At 43.2% G+C, this 16,011-nt stretch overlaps 1 protein-coding gene across 12 annotated transcripts in view; it reads left to right on the forward strand.

Annotated features, from left to right (window-relative positions):
• LOC117463686 (adhesion G protein-coupled receptor L3-like) overlaps positions 1 to 16,011 on the forward strand; it is a 236,490-nt gene that overhangs the window by 33,563 nt on the left and 186,916 nt on the right. For all 12 annotated transcript variants that reach the window (XM_071206493.1, XM_071206494.1, XM_071206497.1 and 9 more), the window contains exon 2: positions 12,857 to 12,920. The gene's annotated coding sequence lies outside the window, so the exon portion shown is untranslated. The remainder of the gene's footprint in view (positions 1 to 12,856; positions 12,921 to 16,011) is intronic.

The following is a 16,011-nucleotide window of genomic DNA, read 5'->3' on the forward strand; positions in this document are numbered from 1 at the left end:
GCCCCACAGTCGGGCTTTCCCAGTCAAATGATTGACCGTGAACGCCACACGAGCAGCTTCAGAAGCGAAAGTGTGTGGCTGCAGTGCAAACAGGATAGAACAGTTCGTAAGAAACGGGCTGCAGCCCTCCGGTTCCCCGGCGTAGCGCTCCGGAGTTCCCACCCGAGGCTCCGGGGTAAATCCCATCAGAGGTGATGCAGAAGCGGGTGTCGACGGCATAGGAAGAGGCGCTGGAGTGGCCACTCCTGCCACTAGCTGCCACCGTAGCCGTTAGCTGCTGTAGCTGCGCAGCTAAATAGGTTAGCGTCTGGTCCTGTGAGAGATGTAGCATGATGAGCCTCGGTGGCCAGGATGGTTATCGAGGCTTCCTGCCTCTGGAGAGCGTCCTCAACTCTCTCGAAACGGTCTCTTGGTGAAGAGGAGTGCGCTGGGTCCATGTTCTGGCCAGATTGTTCTGTCACAATCTTAAGGAGAACCCAAATGCAGCACTCGAGAAACCAAGGAGAATTGGTAATATACTTTATTGGAGATTCCACTGGATCGGAGGAATACCAACCGGGCAGTATAACGCACCGGAGGACAGCGGGCAGAAGGTGAGTCAGGGACAGGCAGAGGGTCAGGGAGTAAGCGAGGCGGTCAGTGTGGATACAGGCAGGGTCGGATAACAGGCCAGGCAGGATAGTCGAGGGACAGGCAGGATCAGGAAACAGACAGAGCAGGCAGGTCGGGGACAGGCAGGGTCGGAACCGGGTAGGCAATCTAGTTTTGAACACGGGAGAGACAAGCATGAGGCAAAGTACAATCTGGCAAAGAGTGTGTGTAAGGTGCGGGTTTAAATACTGGCAGAAGCTAATGGGTGCAGAAGAGAAAGAGAGTGAGTTAACGAGTGGGTGTGGAAAACAGGTGAGACAGGTGAATGGAAAACTACTGGTGGATGATGGAGCAGACTATGACATAGAGCCCTGATGAGAAGACCTTTGGAAAAACTGGAAGAAATGCCGCCGAAACGTAATACTTGACGTGGATCATAAATATCAACAATTAAAGGTGGGGTAGGTAAGTTTCAGAAACCGGCTCGAGTGCACTAAATTTGAAATTACACAGCCGAAAAGAATCCGCCCCTTTCTTCAGACTTCCTTACAGAGCACCTCCTCCACACACATGAACGCGCAAATGACGTCAGCAGACTGGTGAAAGTGGCCGCCTGTTGCTGGCGAGTCATTGAAGTACTGCTGCAATGCACGCCCAATGGCGGCACGCCCAATGAGGGCACGAGATACATTTGTGCGTGCACGAGATGAAGGCTGACAGACAGGGCGGCAATCCAATCCGTTTAGCCGGCCCGGCTTCCACAGATGAAATTTTGGTATGGATTTTTGTCAAAGCACTTAAGATATTCATTGCTATCGGGATGTTAAGAGCATTCCATGGAATATAACAAAAAGTGTATCTCGAGCCGGTTTCTGAAATGTACCTACCCCACCTTTAAACAACATCTTCAATTTCTCTTCACACAATACGTCTCCTTGCAGTATCAACACTAATTCGGCTGACTTTTACATTTGATCTAATTCGTAGATAGGTTATATTTACACCATAACGGTGCACAGCTGATATAAAGGACTACATACAGTTTTTAATTAACTATTAGTAGAGAATACGAGTAATGAATATACTTTATTACTCGTTTCCATTCATGTCAATTGCAGATATATGTTTAGTCTTCTCAAGCACCAATTATCAAATATCTCTGCTGATTGTTGGAACTTGACAATATTTGATAGATCTTTTTTTTTCAAAGGTTGATTTTTATATTCTATATTTCTATCACAGACCTTCTACTTTCCCCCTATGAAAGTATGTACTCTTAATATTTTTTTAATCAAATATAACACGTAAAAACAACATTTCAATAACGTGCTTTAACCACTAGGCGGTGCACACAAGGTACACACAGCCATAATAACTTTGTATTATTAGTGTAGGACACCTTATGTATGTACAACATCTGAAGATGTGTAGTTTTATTCATGCTTTCACATCATTTTACAGCATATTGCTATACTATTTCAGACTCAGTATTTACATTCTTATATTCAAAGAAAATCAGTAATATCTTTAAAAAGTCCTTTTATATCAGCTGTGCACCGTTATGGTGTAAATATAACCTATCTACGAATTAGATCAAATGTAAAAGTCAGCCAAATTAGTGTTGATACTGCAAGGGAGACGTATTGTGTGAAGAGAAATTGAAGATGTTGTTAATTGTTGATATATTTATGATCCACGTCAAGTATTCAGTTTCGGCGGCATTTCTTCCAGTTTTTCCAAAGGTCTTCTCATCAGGGCTCTATAAATAAAGAACTACGGCAGATCTGTAATATGTAATGGCAGCCGAACCGTGTATTACAATGCCGTTATGTGATGACTTTCAAAGAGAAAAAGCAAGAACACTCGGAATTAAGTATTATTTTATTCTTTTAAAATGTTTTCCGGATTTCATATCATAGTGCTGTCAAAATTATCGCGTTAACGGCGGTAATTAATTTTTTGAATTAATTGTGTTAAAATATTTAACGCATTTAACGCATGTGCAGAATGGCCCGCCCCATACGTGCCACCAGTGGCAACGCCAGGGTATGGCTGGGGTAGGCTACACCCATACCAAGAAATGGCTTAGCCCCACCATGAAAAATGATGTTAAAGTAAGCAAAATAAAGTCTGCCAACTCGCGCGGAGTAAATTGCACAGACAGCAGTTAGTAAGATTGATTGCAGCCACGGTTTTGAAAACTTTTGTCACGTAGTGATCGTCTTCTCAATAGAACATCTTTGATAACGGCGTGGTGTTGTTGCAGGGAGTCCCGACGGAGAATACTTTTGCTGTAGTACAGGGCAGAGCCATATAATAGTAATAATATGGCTCTGGTACAGGGGTGCACATAACTGGTACGCAGGTTATGTGCGTAATCTGAAATGCGTACCGTCACGTGTGACACAAAGCGCATTTGCGTACCGACGTACTTGTGAAGCTTTTCCAGAAGGCGGTTAGAACACCGGACGACAGAGTCGGTCTCCGTGTGCACAGACAGGGCTGCTGTTAACGTCGGTCTGTACAACGGAACTGTGCCAAAACTACGCCAACCGGCTGCGGAGGGAGACTCCCCCCTTCACTGGAGAACTGCGCTAAAACAGCTGATCACAACGTTCACACTCTGTGGTCACGAAGTACTCCACTAGCAGCCCCCCCCCCCTCTGTCGACTTTCCTGAAGTACTCCCCGTTGATAGAAATCAACATGTAATGAATTAAGACCCCACGGTTTGATGATTGATAGGTGTGTGGGTTGTCTTTCATTTTGACACGCAGAAACATTTTATAATAAACATAGATACTGTATGTTAAATGGATATATCCGCCTTCTTTCATTTATCTTTCCATTCCCACAACAATATACATAAATAAATGGCATATTTTGGACATAGTTCGAATGGTGATTAATCATGATTAATTAATTTTTAAGCTGTGATTAATCTGATTAAAATTTTTAATCGTTTGACAGCCCTAATAAACACCAAATCCCAGCATGCATTGCGGCTAAAGCATCCAATCAGCGAGCTTAAACCATAGCTGAGGATCTTGGGTAATCGCTCGAAATGCCTACGTCTGTTTCCGGTTATTTTATTTTGAAATTCAGTTCCTGACGGACGCCAAAAAAGCACGACATTATGAAATTAAACCAATAAATAAAAGCAAGGATAATTGTGTGTTATTGGTGAGTAAATAACAGTGTGTTATTTTGAAAATAATAACAAATTTAGAAGGAAAAAAAGATTTAAAAAATACAGATTTCAGTTTTCTGAGGCTCTGAGCCCCATTTATTTTCCTCACAGACGGCAAAAAAAGTCCGAAATTATACGATTTAAAATAAAAGCAATAATTGTGGCTTGATATTGAGTAAGAACATGTTTTTATGAACCACACAGCTTCCGGTCTTCCACGACCCGACCGGAGAAAAAGACGTGCTGCAGGCACGAAACACATTACCCGTAGAAATACATTGCTTTTAAAATCGTGCTGTGCAACACGAAAAAAAGGGGGAAATCGTGTTGGTGAACACGAATCAATAGATTAAAAATCGTGTTGGTGAATGCTATTTGTACCCAGGCTACACATTAGATACTGTTTTGGATGTATAGGTATCTATGGAAATGTTTCTTTGATGACTTCATTGCCTTGTGCTTCTGGGTCAAATTGTAGTTCCCCTATGGTGGATGTATAAAGACACATCTTATCTTAGGCACTCTAGCTATTTACACCCGGGTGTTGTACTCTATGCATCTCTTCTTGCTCTTTCTGCGATTGCTTGGTAAGGTTACCTGAACATCAGGGACAAAACACACCTGTGCTATATTGTGAACATGGCTGTAAGGTATGTCCCACAGACCCCCTGATGAAAAGGGGCTAATTAATCTGCCCAACACTCGGAAAGAAGTTATGAGACGTGATGAATTTTAGTATGTTTATTTACAAAATACCACAACAGTAAACAGTGACTAACAAAGCAATGATATAATTGTGCCCCGATCAGTCTATTTAATATGTAGTCCCTGAGGCTCTTCATGTGGTCCAGCAGCAGAAATATCATTGAATCAATACAAACATAATACATTTATTAATCCTGTTTTGATATTCTTTCAAGTCTTCCTCTCTCTGAGCATGTCTCTATGGCCTTGGCCGGTTACTCTCCGTGGATGTACCTCTGCGTGTGGCGTTAGCATCACAGGAAAATGCTAAATGGCTCATTCTGAATGCACACAGCGTGCACCCTCGTGAAGGACCTATGATGTCAAGTCCCACTACTGTCACCTATACAATTTTCCTCTCTATTGACTTTTATGTTGTGCTGCAAGGTTGGTCATGGTGGTGGGGAATATGTATGTGTTGCAGATAAAGACGAGGAGGCAGTTTATCATAATGATATTCCCCTGCAGGTAAACAGCAGAGGGGAACATTTCCACAAGAGCGTTTGACAGCTTGTTTTTGACGACACATTTCATGCATTTAGTATTATGGTCTGTAGACGTAAAGCTTTTTTTAAATGTGACTGTGAGCCGGGATATCCAGGTGAGATCATGTGAAATATGGTCCTGGCTTTAGAAGCAATCTTGAAGAAAACATGATATTTGCATAAATATTCAAACACATGAGCTTGCATACACCAACCAATGAACAATTTAAATGAGGTGCCACCCTAGCTGAATGCATTATACTGGAGACCATGTGTGTGTTCAGCACTTCTCTCTTTTATGTTTCCACAGACAAATGGATAAAAACATGAATACACATGCGTTAGCTACATCATTTTCCAATTAAGGCCAACTAGAGCCCTTGTATCAGGTAGTCTTAGGGGTAAGAGCTGCATTGTTTGGTGTCTCTTATCAACACTTCTCATTTGTATGCCGAAACAGAGTAAGAGAGAGAAATGGGGACTCTGGGAAAACATGGAAATATGATAGATGGAAATAAATATAAGGAAAATATCTACGGGAGTGTGCGCTGAGAAAACGAAGAGTCTACTGACACTAAAGAATGAGGAAGTAATATGTAAGAATGCATTGTCCTGCTGCAGGTGCCAGCAGCCCCAGTCTATTGTTATCTGCTTCCCTGAATTTAATGTGACCCTGGGGGGTGAGGATGCTGCCCATGCATTATAAATGCTGCCCATTGACTTTCATTGGAAAGCCTCCCCTTCCCTCGCAATGAACTGACTGGCTTTGATTACTTAACTGATAATAGCAGAGCAAAGTAATTAGTGTTACATTTACATGAACGGAGGTCTTTGATGCAGTGCAACACAGTTGTTGGAAACATACCAAAAATGTAAGTTGTATCTTATTTTCGCAATGTTATCTCATGATTCCTTTTAATCTTATTGCAGATTTGCTGTAAGCTAGCTAGCTAACGTACAATTATGAAACAGTCTAACTCTGAAGCTGCAGGGCCATTCACCGAATGGAAGTGTTTTGGGTTGTTGTAGCGCATTGGCCCCCGTCACCATAGTGATGAGTTGTTCACTGTGGATTTGTTTAATACATTCATATTTCTCCTCACAGTGTGTAATAGTACATTTGCTGAAAGTTATGGTTTGTTATACTAGAAGTGCAGTTTACCCGAGGGTGCAAAGACAGCCTTTATTCAGCCTGCTATTTCTCTCTGAGAGCAGCTCATTGGAGTAATCTGTGAAATAAGTAGTGGAATAACAGTACTACACTCAGGAGTATGTAGGTTACTGATTCAAGGGTGCCTCCTCTTGTAAAGATTCCTCCATTTCAATACGTTCTCTGCTCATTAGCCATATCTGCTGTGCCTTTAGCCTCTGCACACACAGGCCTGCCGTCAGTTACAGCGTCGCCATCGCCGGGTCATTTAGTTTAAAGCCCTGCTCTGCCGATTACAGCTTTTGTTGTGAGGGGCCGTGACTACTGTAACGCGGGTGTTTGGGTCAGCGCTGGGCACAATAGCTTAGTTACTCTCGCTGACTTCCTCACTATTGCCTCTCTCACTCTTTCTCAGCACATTTTCCACTTGGCTGATAAAATAAGCCACTCTTTGATGAGCTTTCGGCGGGCCGCGGTGCTGTGCCTCAGTAAATGCTTTTACAGAGACACACCAGGCTGTCGGCTCGGATCAGTCATACAGTGGCTGCATGCATGCACCTTGCTCCCGTTTGGTCTCTTGTCTCCTCGTACCCAATTTTTGGACACACAACGATAAGCTGGTGCTTGAGCTGCTAATGTATTTCAAGAATGCCCACAACTTTTTAGCCTTGAGGCAGGAAACTATTGTCACTCCTGCCCTGTTTCTCTTCACCTGGTCAAATTCAGGCTGCTGTACTTTCCATCATGATTAGCTTGAAACAACATGAAGTCAGAAGTTAGATAACCAGCAGCTGCAGAGAAGCAGATGGTAAGTGCAGACAATTAAATAAACTGCAAATAGATGGGGTGGGCATCCTGTAGAGCTGCACAAGATGAGTCAAAGATGCGATGACATTGAATATTGCGATAACAATATCATTCTGCTGCTTCTAATACATTTCTAAACTTGTTCTATTGAAAAAAGGTAAAGATATTATTTCCAACATTCATTTATCGTACAAATTGAGCATTTATCTGAACAGAAAAGGTACAAATAATAATAGAATAATAGTTCAGAGATACAGTGCTTTGCACACTGTGCCACAATGAATCACTTTCAGGGTGTGAAGTCAAATTTGGGTGCACGTGCATGGCAGGGAAAGCAGGACAACCAGCCTGTGTTTCATCACTTTGTAATTTAGAAAACAGAGAACAGTACTGTGATGCAACATCTGAAGGATAAGTAGAGAAGAGGGCCAAAGGCAAACTTTTCAAACAATTGTTTTTGTGTTAATGCTGCTTTAGACACTACCTACATACATGTCTGCAAAAGGGAGTCATTTACTTGCAGATAAAGACAAGGCAGAGTTATCCAACAACACTCGTCACTATGTCTGAAGTAATACTGGCATTTTTGTCCATGCTTGCAGCCTTTTACATTAAACGATTTTTGAAAATAATTTGAATGACCTTTAGAAGCATGTTGATGTTGTCTTCATACAACAACATAATCAATGATATAAAGATTTGTCTCAAGTTTTGGATGATGCTTTGTACACTCACATTATAGTTGGTAGCATAAATGAAGGCCTCTAGCTCAACTCATGGGAGGTAAATACTATTTTGGTTGCAACATTTCTCAGATGAATACCAGATATTCCCCCCAAATTGTTGATCTCTGTGTTGTTGCATTGAAACTCAAAACATTCCTGAATAGCTCCACATTTATGCTTTCATTAACGAGCATCAGTAACCGCAATATCTCAGTGTCACATCGGGTCCTCCTAACCGAGGACTTCAATAGAGCTGAGTAACTCTGGTATGAACATCCGAGAGGATTATGGCGCATTTCCACTGCAGCGGGTAGCCCCGTTTAAGCGTCCTTAATCGTCCTCAAGCGGCCTCAAGCGGCCAGACCAGTTTTTTGGTGGCCTTTCCATATAGCATAGCACCGGCTAGCGGGTACTTTTTCCCTCTTTTTCTGGCCCCATAAAATCGTGGTTCTATCAGGCCAGGGCTGAACTAGTGACGTCAACACTCTCGACTGCTGATTGGTCAGAGAGAATCGTCACAAGATCGCGCGCGAGATCATCCCTAGTGGCGCATATCTAGAAGCGAAGCTTGCAGCATTTTTATACACAGCATTTTTGTAAACGGAGGAGCTACAAAAAAAGGCAACGTCAAAGAAAAGCACACCGTGGTCGACCGAGGAGGTGACGACGTTCCTACATCTCATTGGGGATGATAAAATCCAGCGGGAGCTCGACGGAACAACTCGAAATGTGCCCCGCCTACACTGCGTTACTACCCCAGGTCCTAAACTGTAATGGCAATGCGCCACGGCCTCGGACGGCCAGCGAGGCAGCCCGAGGCCTGAGCGAGGACGCTTAGGGACGCTTAATCGGGGCTACCCCGCTGCAGTGGAAATGTGCCATTAGAGAGCATGGTCTACATTTCTCTGGCCCTCAACTCATTGAAGATATTTAGGAATCTTCATCTGCCGCCATAACTTCCACACAGATTTGTATTAGAAGATAACAGATGTATATGTTCCTGCTCCGTCAGAGAAGCAGTGCAGATTGCTTTTGTAATATATCAATGTGTAACAAATAAAATGTGGTCCATAGCTGTGATTACTGAAAACTAGGTTTGGCCAAATGATGGAACATTGAACTGCCCAGAATATGATTTGTATTTGTTCTATTGTGCATGGACTTAATCTCTCTGTTTGTGCTTTTAGTTGTTGCAATATGCTGTGTGTTCCTCTCCAATCACGGTTGACCAAAATGAGCTCCAGAGGTTCCTTTGAATCGACCTCCGGCTTTCTGCCAGTCTCACATCTGATCAGACATGATGAAGAGCAGATTTGAAGAAGCACTTGTTCAGACACCAAGATTATTTGGTCATAGTGTCGAGACGATTTATTTGACGCTTTTTGCTCATTTTTAAAGCATGGCCCAGTGCTACTAAAATATGTTAACAGGCAACCCTGATAGGTTAGAGTACAATCATATTTGTCCAATATCTAGTTAATTTGCATAGTATACACAGCACTACTGATTATTCTTTTTAATTTTGGCTTATTATTCATGACCCTAACCTGCTCTGTGCACGCCTCAATTACTCTGCTGCTCATCTCTGTTATGATCGCTGTTGAGATTTAATTATAAACATGTGAAGATAGTTTGCATCACAATAATGAAAGGGAGAGAGGTGGCATGTTTTTCAGCAAAGGTGGAAGAAAGGTGCTATTTTATTTCCACTCAATACAATTGAAATGTTCCTGCGTTTATGTAGCTCATTAAATCAGCCGTAATTAAAGTGAACCTGTGCACAGTGGCATCAGAGCAGTAGCAAAGGGTTGTATTGAATATGAGGAGGAAGAGAGAAAGTGGCACATGAAGAAGAAAGACGAGGCAGAGCAGGAGAGTAAAATGTGAGGGTGGGACAACGAGGCACGTTAAAGGTGACGAGGAGGGCAGTCATCAAAATGCTAATGTTGCATGGGATATTTACTGCAGAGTGTTAATGCAGTTTAAAACGGGCTCTTTGTCCTGCAGCCCCTGTTGGGCTCTAATAAATCAGCCATTAAAAGCTGATGTGAATAGCTATTCATACAGCCGCTCTGTCGCCCACTGAGAGGCAGACAACAGCTGAAACATTTATGAGAAGATGCCACTTAATGCTGGAAGACCCAGAACAGACTAAAATATGGTGTTTGTGTGAGGTGCCACTTTGATTACTAAGACCTCTGGCATTGATAAATCATCTATCTTGTAGTTCTTCAGAGTTGATTTATGTCATGGTTGTGCACAGGCCCATTAAAGATGACTCTAAGTCATGATCGCAGACATTAGAAGTTCTTCCTGCCAGACTGATTTCCTTATTTATGGACACTTTCTTTGTGAGGGATATGTTTTGCCGCAAAGCAAACATATCTTATCGTGAACATTTTTACTAATATTGCATATGTCGTATGAATCATGATATTCGAAGGGATGATGTTTGCATCGTTCTTTATAACAAATCAATTGAATGTAGGAAAAACAGATCGATCTGTGTCACGGTTGTGCACAAGCCTTGTTCAGTAATTATGTCAACAAGGAAGTTAACTTTAAAGAGCCTGTGACACGGTTTTCCCCCATCATCCAAACGCATCAATTTGAGTACATATTGTCCCCTTGAAAACCGTTACTGAACTGATTTTGGATATTTGTACTTTGATAACCATTAATCCTTCAATGTTGACAATTTTCTGGATCTTCTCGCGGATTCTTCAAGTCCCGCCAAATGATGGGTGACGTCATTGCGGGCACAGCGCTCCAGCTGCACCGTCCAGGATCCCAGCATCTGCATGTAAACCTTTATATATATACAGTCAGATGTAAACGCACGACGGCGCACACAGCAGCAAGCTCAGACAGCGATGACAGGTTAATGTTGAACGTGTCTGAGAGCTCATATGAGGCTGAAGGATCGGTTTATGTTGTATCTGTTAGAAGTTTAGGGATGAGGTGCGTCAATATGGGCGATCATACGGTCATGTAGCCAGTGGGACTGGGACTAAAAATCATCCCGGGACTCTCGACCGGCCCACTTCGGTACCTCTAGTAAATTGTCAACGGGGGGAGTGGGGGATGTCAGGGTGCTGTAGATAGTAAATGTAAATATGTAAATATTTGTGTCACTGCATCCTGGTAAAATACAAATATAATGTATAATGTCTGTGTCCTTGACATTAGCGCTGCTAGCCACCTGTGCCCTGTACTACGAAGCCAGTTCAACAGACCCTGGATATGTTTGAGTAGCAAACAAACTAACAACAACAAACTAACAAACGAGATATCGCTAAGCGGTCCTACGACGCTGGTTATCAACTCGGTAAATCAAGCCAGGTGTTTCTCTCTCCAGCTGAGAGCGCGTTCACGTCTAAGACACGAGTGGATCTGACTTTCATTACATTTGTTTCGAGTGTTTCGTCAACATAATGTGTTAAATAATACTTCTGCATCCAGTCTGTGACACTGTGAGTGTTGCACGGCCAGATGAGGCTGGAGAAGCTGACTCAGATAAGGAAATATATGATATATTATGATATTATATGATCGATGATCTGATTGATGATGTAATCTGAATGATAAGTGCGACACGTCGGCGTCTTCTCTGCATACGGCAGTTTAAACTGTATTTCCTTTATCCTGTAATATGATTTGAGAGATTTAAACTCCGCACACTGAGTGGATCTCTTTTCTATAGACGCCGGAGGCGGGCAGCGTCAGGTAAAAGAAGTTATTTAGCCTTCTCAAACCTGAGCCTCACGCGCCGCCTATGGGGGATGTGCTAGTTACTTATCCGACCGGCCCACTTCGGTACCGGCCCATCGGGATTCGTCCCGATGGCCAGTCCGCCGCTGCATCCACAGTCCGCCACTGCACCCAGCCCACGTAAATTGTCAACGGGGGGAGCCTCGCTGCGGGGAAACGGTGGACCTAGTGTCCCGATCGGAGTGGGAATAATAATAATAATCCGTGCATTTTATCCATTAATTTCCCCAACATTGTGGTAAAAAACCACACGTTTAATCCACGTTGTTGGTGTACTACAACTACAAAAAGCATCGGTTTGTTTTCTCATCAGGAAATGCAGACCGGCTCAAACAAACGATTTTTAATCATCATCCTCACTCATCATTTAATGTATCATATGTTCGCCGAATTGACATGAAAGCACTAATAAATGTAGTTTCATCCACTTGAGTTTATAACCACAAAAATAATCGATTTGTTTTTATATCACATCCGACGGGAGGAAATTCAGCAGCTCTCACTCCCGATTTGTAATCCTAATGTAATCATCATCTTCACCACGATCATTTATGTTTATGTCGCCGAATTGACATGAAAGCACTGACAAATATGAATATACTGTAGTCAACTTCATTACAACGTTATTAACGTGCCTAAACTCAGTAATTCACCATTTCTACGCATGACAACACACTTTGTCCGTGTTTGGCTCTCGAAGCGTTCCCGCATTGACGTCACTTCCGGCTTCCCCCAAAACTTTAAAATGAGTGAAGGAATTTCCCCGCGATGTTCGAAATTATTGATATTTAACGGAACGATATCGCTTTTTCTTTTTTAAACTGACGGTTCGAGATTACTAGTAGCCCAATATTTCATTGCACAACAGTTGTTGGGATGCTGTCACAGGCTCTTTAAGTCAGACATTCAAAGTACTTCCTGCTGAACTGTCCTGCATTTTACTTGCAGTCAATATGTCAGCTGCACTAGTTTCCGTGTGTCTTAAAGAGGCCCTATTGTGCTTGTGGGTGGTATCCCCTTTCCTGTAGTGGTTTCTATTGGTTTGTAGATGGTCTGCTAAGGGTACAATCCCAAAGCTCAATTCAGACGGAGTTTATCCCAGTCTCCCCCACACACTCCCTGGAGGAGACTTCCTGTTTTAAAATAAACCTTTGAATTTAAATTGTCATATGGTCAGAAATATATTTCTTGCAACATTCTACCCATTTGCATCACACATGAATAAAAATGAGCAAATATAAAGACCTTTCCAACAGTCTGCAGCATCGTAACATTTCATTTATTCATGAGATTTCACATGTTGCCTTTATGATCTATTACACCTCTTACGTTGTGACAATGTGATGTTGTTCATCATGTTTTACTGAAACCTTCTTCCTCTCTGTTTCCTTCAGGATCGAGCATGCTCTGACTCTCTGGAATGTGATATTGTGCGGAGAACACTCAAGAAGCAACAAGGTACGTCACTTATTTGGAATGAGCATCTCTGAGGACATGCCCCCCCTCGACGCAGAGCAGTAATGAAGGGCATTCATGTGGTCCAATCATGCGGCTTCTTCGCTGTGTGCTATGGGATGTTTATGAAAATGATTCATGAGAGGTACTCCTTTCAGAATGCAAATCTGTGGGACATCACTCTGAGCCTTTTGATTTCTGCCGCCAGCGATGAGGAGGGTTTTTGGTCGGTAACCATACGCATCCGTGTTTGGATTTCATTCCCTGATGCAAATGATGTTTTCAGTGTAATCATGCAAAAGCACAGCTGGCTTCCATTCCTTCTAAACCTCGAGTCTCTTGCTTTGCGCGTGCACACACACACACACACACACGCACACACACACACACACGCACGCACGCACACGCACGCACACAACTCATAACCACAGACACCTCCAAGCACCAAGATTATTTTCCTCTGTCATTGTTGTCTTCTGCAGCCCTGTGTTTGCTCTCTGCTGCTGCCACTTATCCTCTTCCCCTTTCCCTCTCTCACATGCCAGCTGACGCCCTCCTCTCCTAGTCCTGTCGACACACACACACACACACACACACACACACACACACACACACACACACACACACACACACACACACACACACACACACACACACACACACACACACACACACACACACACACACACACACACACACACACACACACACTTCATTCCACATTCAATGGAGTCACTAGCCTCACCGCCTGCTGTGGTGAGCCTGGATTGAATCCAATTAGGGAGATTGTTTACCCTCCTGAGTTTACTGGTGGGCTCCTCCTCTCCCTCCCTCCCTCCCTCCCACACACACACACACACACACACACACACACACACACACACACACACACACACACACACACACACACACACACACACACCTACACACACACACACACACACACACACACACACACACACACACACACACACACACACACACACACACACACACACCTACACACACACACACACACACACACACACACACACACACACACACACACACACACACACACACACACACACACACACACACACACCTACACACACACACACACACACACACACGCCTACACACCTACACACACACACACACACACACACACACACACACACACACACACACACACACACACACACACACACACACACACACACCTACACACCTACACACACACACACACACACACACACACACACACACACACACACACACACACACACCACACACACACACACACACACACACACACACACACACACACACACACACACACCCACACCATCCACTTTCCCCTACATCTAACTCAATACTTTCCTCTTTCCCAGCTGCAGTGCAGATTATTTCATGTTCATATTTCCCTCTCGAGCCCTTGTTGATATTATTTTCCAACACTATGCAACAAGCTTAATGCATGAAACCCAGTGCGGTGTCATATCACCTTTTTGATGAGGCCTCTGGGACTCATATCCTCTATATGATGGGACGGGAGATTTCACAGGAGAGTAATTGGGAACTATAATCCCAGAAAGTACACACACATCCCAGGATTATCCCTGTTTTTAGAATTAATTTCCCAATTCCCTTGCACAAAGAAAGGACAGTAAATGTTGCTGACATAGGAGTAATGGTCACATTAGTTGCAAGGTGAAAATAGAGTAGTGCTGTCATCTGAATAACATTGAGAGCAGCGGGCGATATCTGCGCGTGGCGCTTGCTCGTGCTTTTCCGATACAAGGCGTAAATCTGCTGCAGACATAATGGCCTTACTCTCTTTTTCTGCAGAAACACCCGCTGCTTCCCTGCAGATGTCCCGCTGTGTGACTGTGTACCGCTGCTGCTCAGAAATAAGATACTGTATTAGGGCTGAAAGGTGTCAAATGAATTAAAAGCTGCGGATCGCTTTGATGATAAATATCCTAATGCAGCCCAGCAAGGAGTTAGTTACTGCCTTCATTTGACGCACCTTGTTTTGCTTAATGTGTGGTCACTTTAGATTAAGTGTCATCTACTTCAGAGAGGAGGAAAACAATATTTTTATATGGTACTATGGATCAAAGGGTAGGACGTAATTAAGATGTGAAAGATATGTTTTTTGAATATCCAGAGTGTCTTAACCCTTAGCTCCTCCTCCGAATGCTTTGCATACCCATCCTGGCCTCAGGCATTCAGGTTAGTCTGACCATAATGTCCTGTGATGGCATGAGTTTGGTTCTGTTATCTTAAAGCCCTGCAGTCTGTTTGCACAGTCCGATCCTGCCGGGGCTTGATGCAAAGCGTTTCATTTGACTGGAGAGGGAGGGAGTGAAGTGTTTTTGGCCGTTGTCAGCAGTGTTCCTGACTTTGTGCAGCTTTTGTTGTTGTGTTGCTGTTTCTGGGGAAACTAGACGGCCTCGGGGAGACCGGACAAGGCAGCAGAACCCTCTAAATAACCACATTATTTCAATGGCACACATTGCTGGTAATGTGTGCCCCTCTAAACTGTTGTCTTAACAACTGTTGGATACTTGCTCAGACATGTTGGTGGTCCCAAAAGACAGAGTTTGCGGGGACATTCACGTCCTTAGTTTGGAGCGGCTCTAAAGGAATCACTGTTGTTGAGGGGGATATATAGATGTGTGTGGTTTTAAATGGTCATTAGACTGCTTCTCCAGTCTCATCGTGCCTTTTACATATACAAGTCAGCATTCACACACATTCATACAGAGGGGCCACCTGCTTAGGGGCTAACATTCAGGCACATGTCAGCAGGCATGTACATGTCAATTAAATGAACGCTGTTAAATGTGATGTTTACAGAGACGCACTTCAACATTCTGCACCTCCTCCAATGCAATATTCATGTGTTCAGTGACCCGGCATTAACTGCATTATCGTCGTTAAATGCAGCCATGCATTTTTAAATCCTGTAAATTCTGTATCTCACTTAGGAATATTAATATTCAGTGCTAAGAGAGGATTTCACACGCACACACAAGTGTAACAATTCAGCTGGAGATGATTTAAAAGTTAACAGAGGTTTGGGGAAATTAACCTTTTCTTTCCCGAG

Source organism: Pseudochaenichthys georgianus, chromosome 18 (genome assembly GCF_902827115.2).
Source record: "Pseudochaenichthys georgianus chromosome 18, fPseGeo1.2, whole genome shotgun sequence".
Taxonomy (NCBI): Eukaryota; Metazoa; Chordata; class Actinopteri; order Perciformes; family Channichthyidae; genus Pseudochaenichthys; species Pseudochaenichthys georgianus.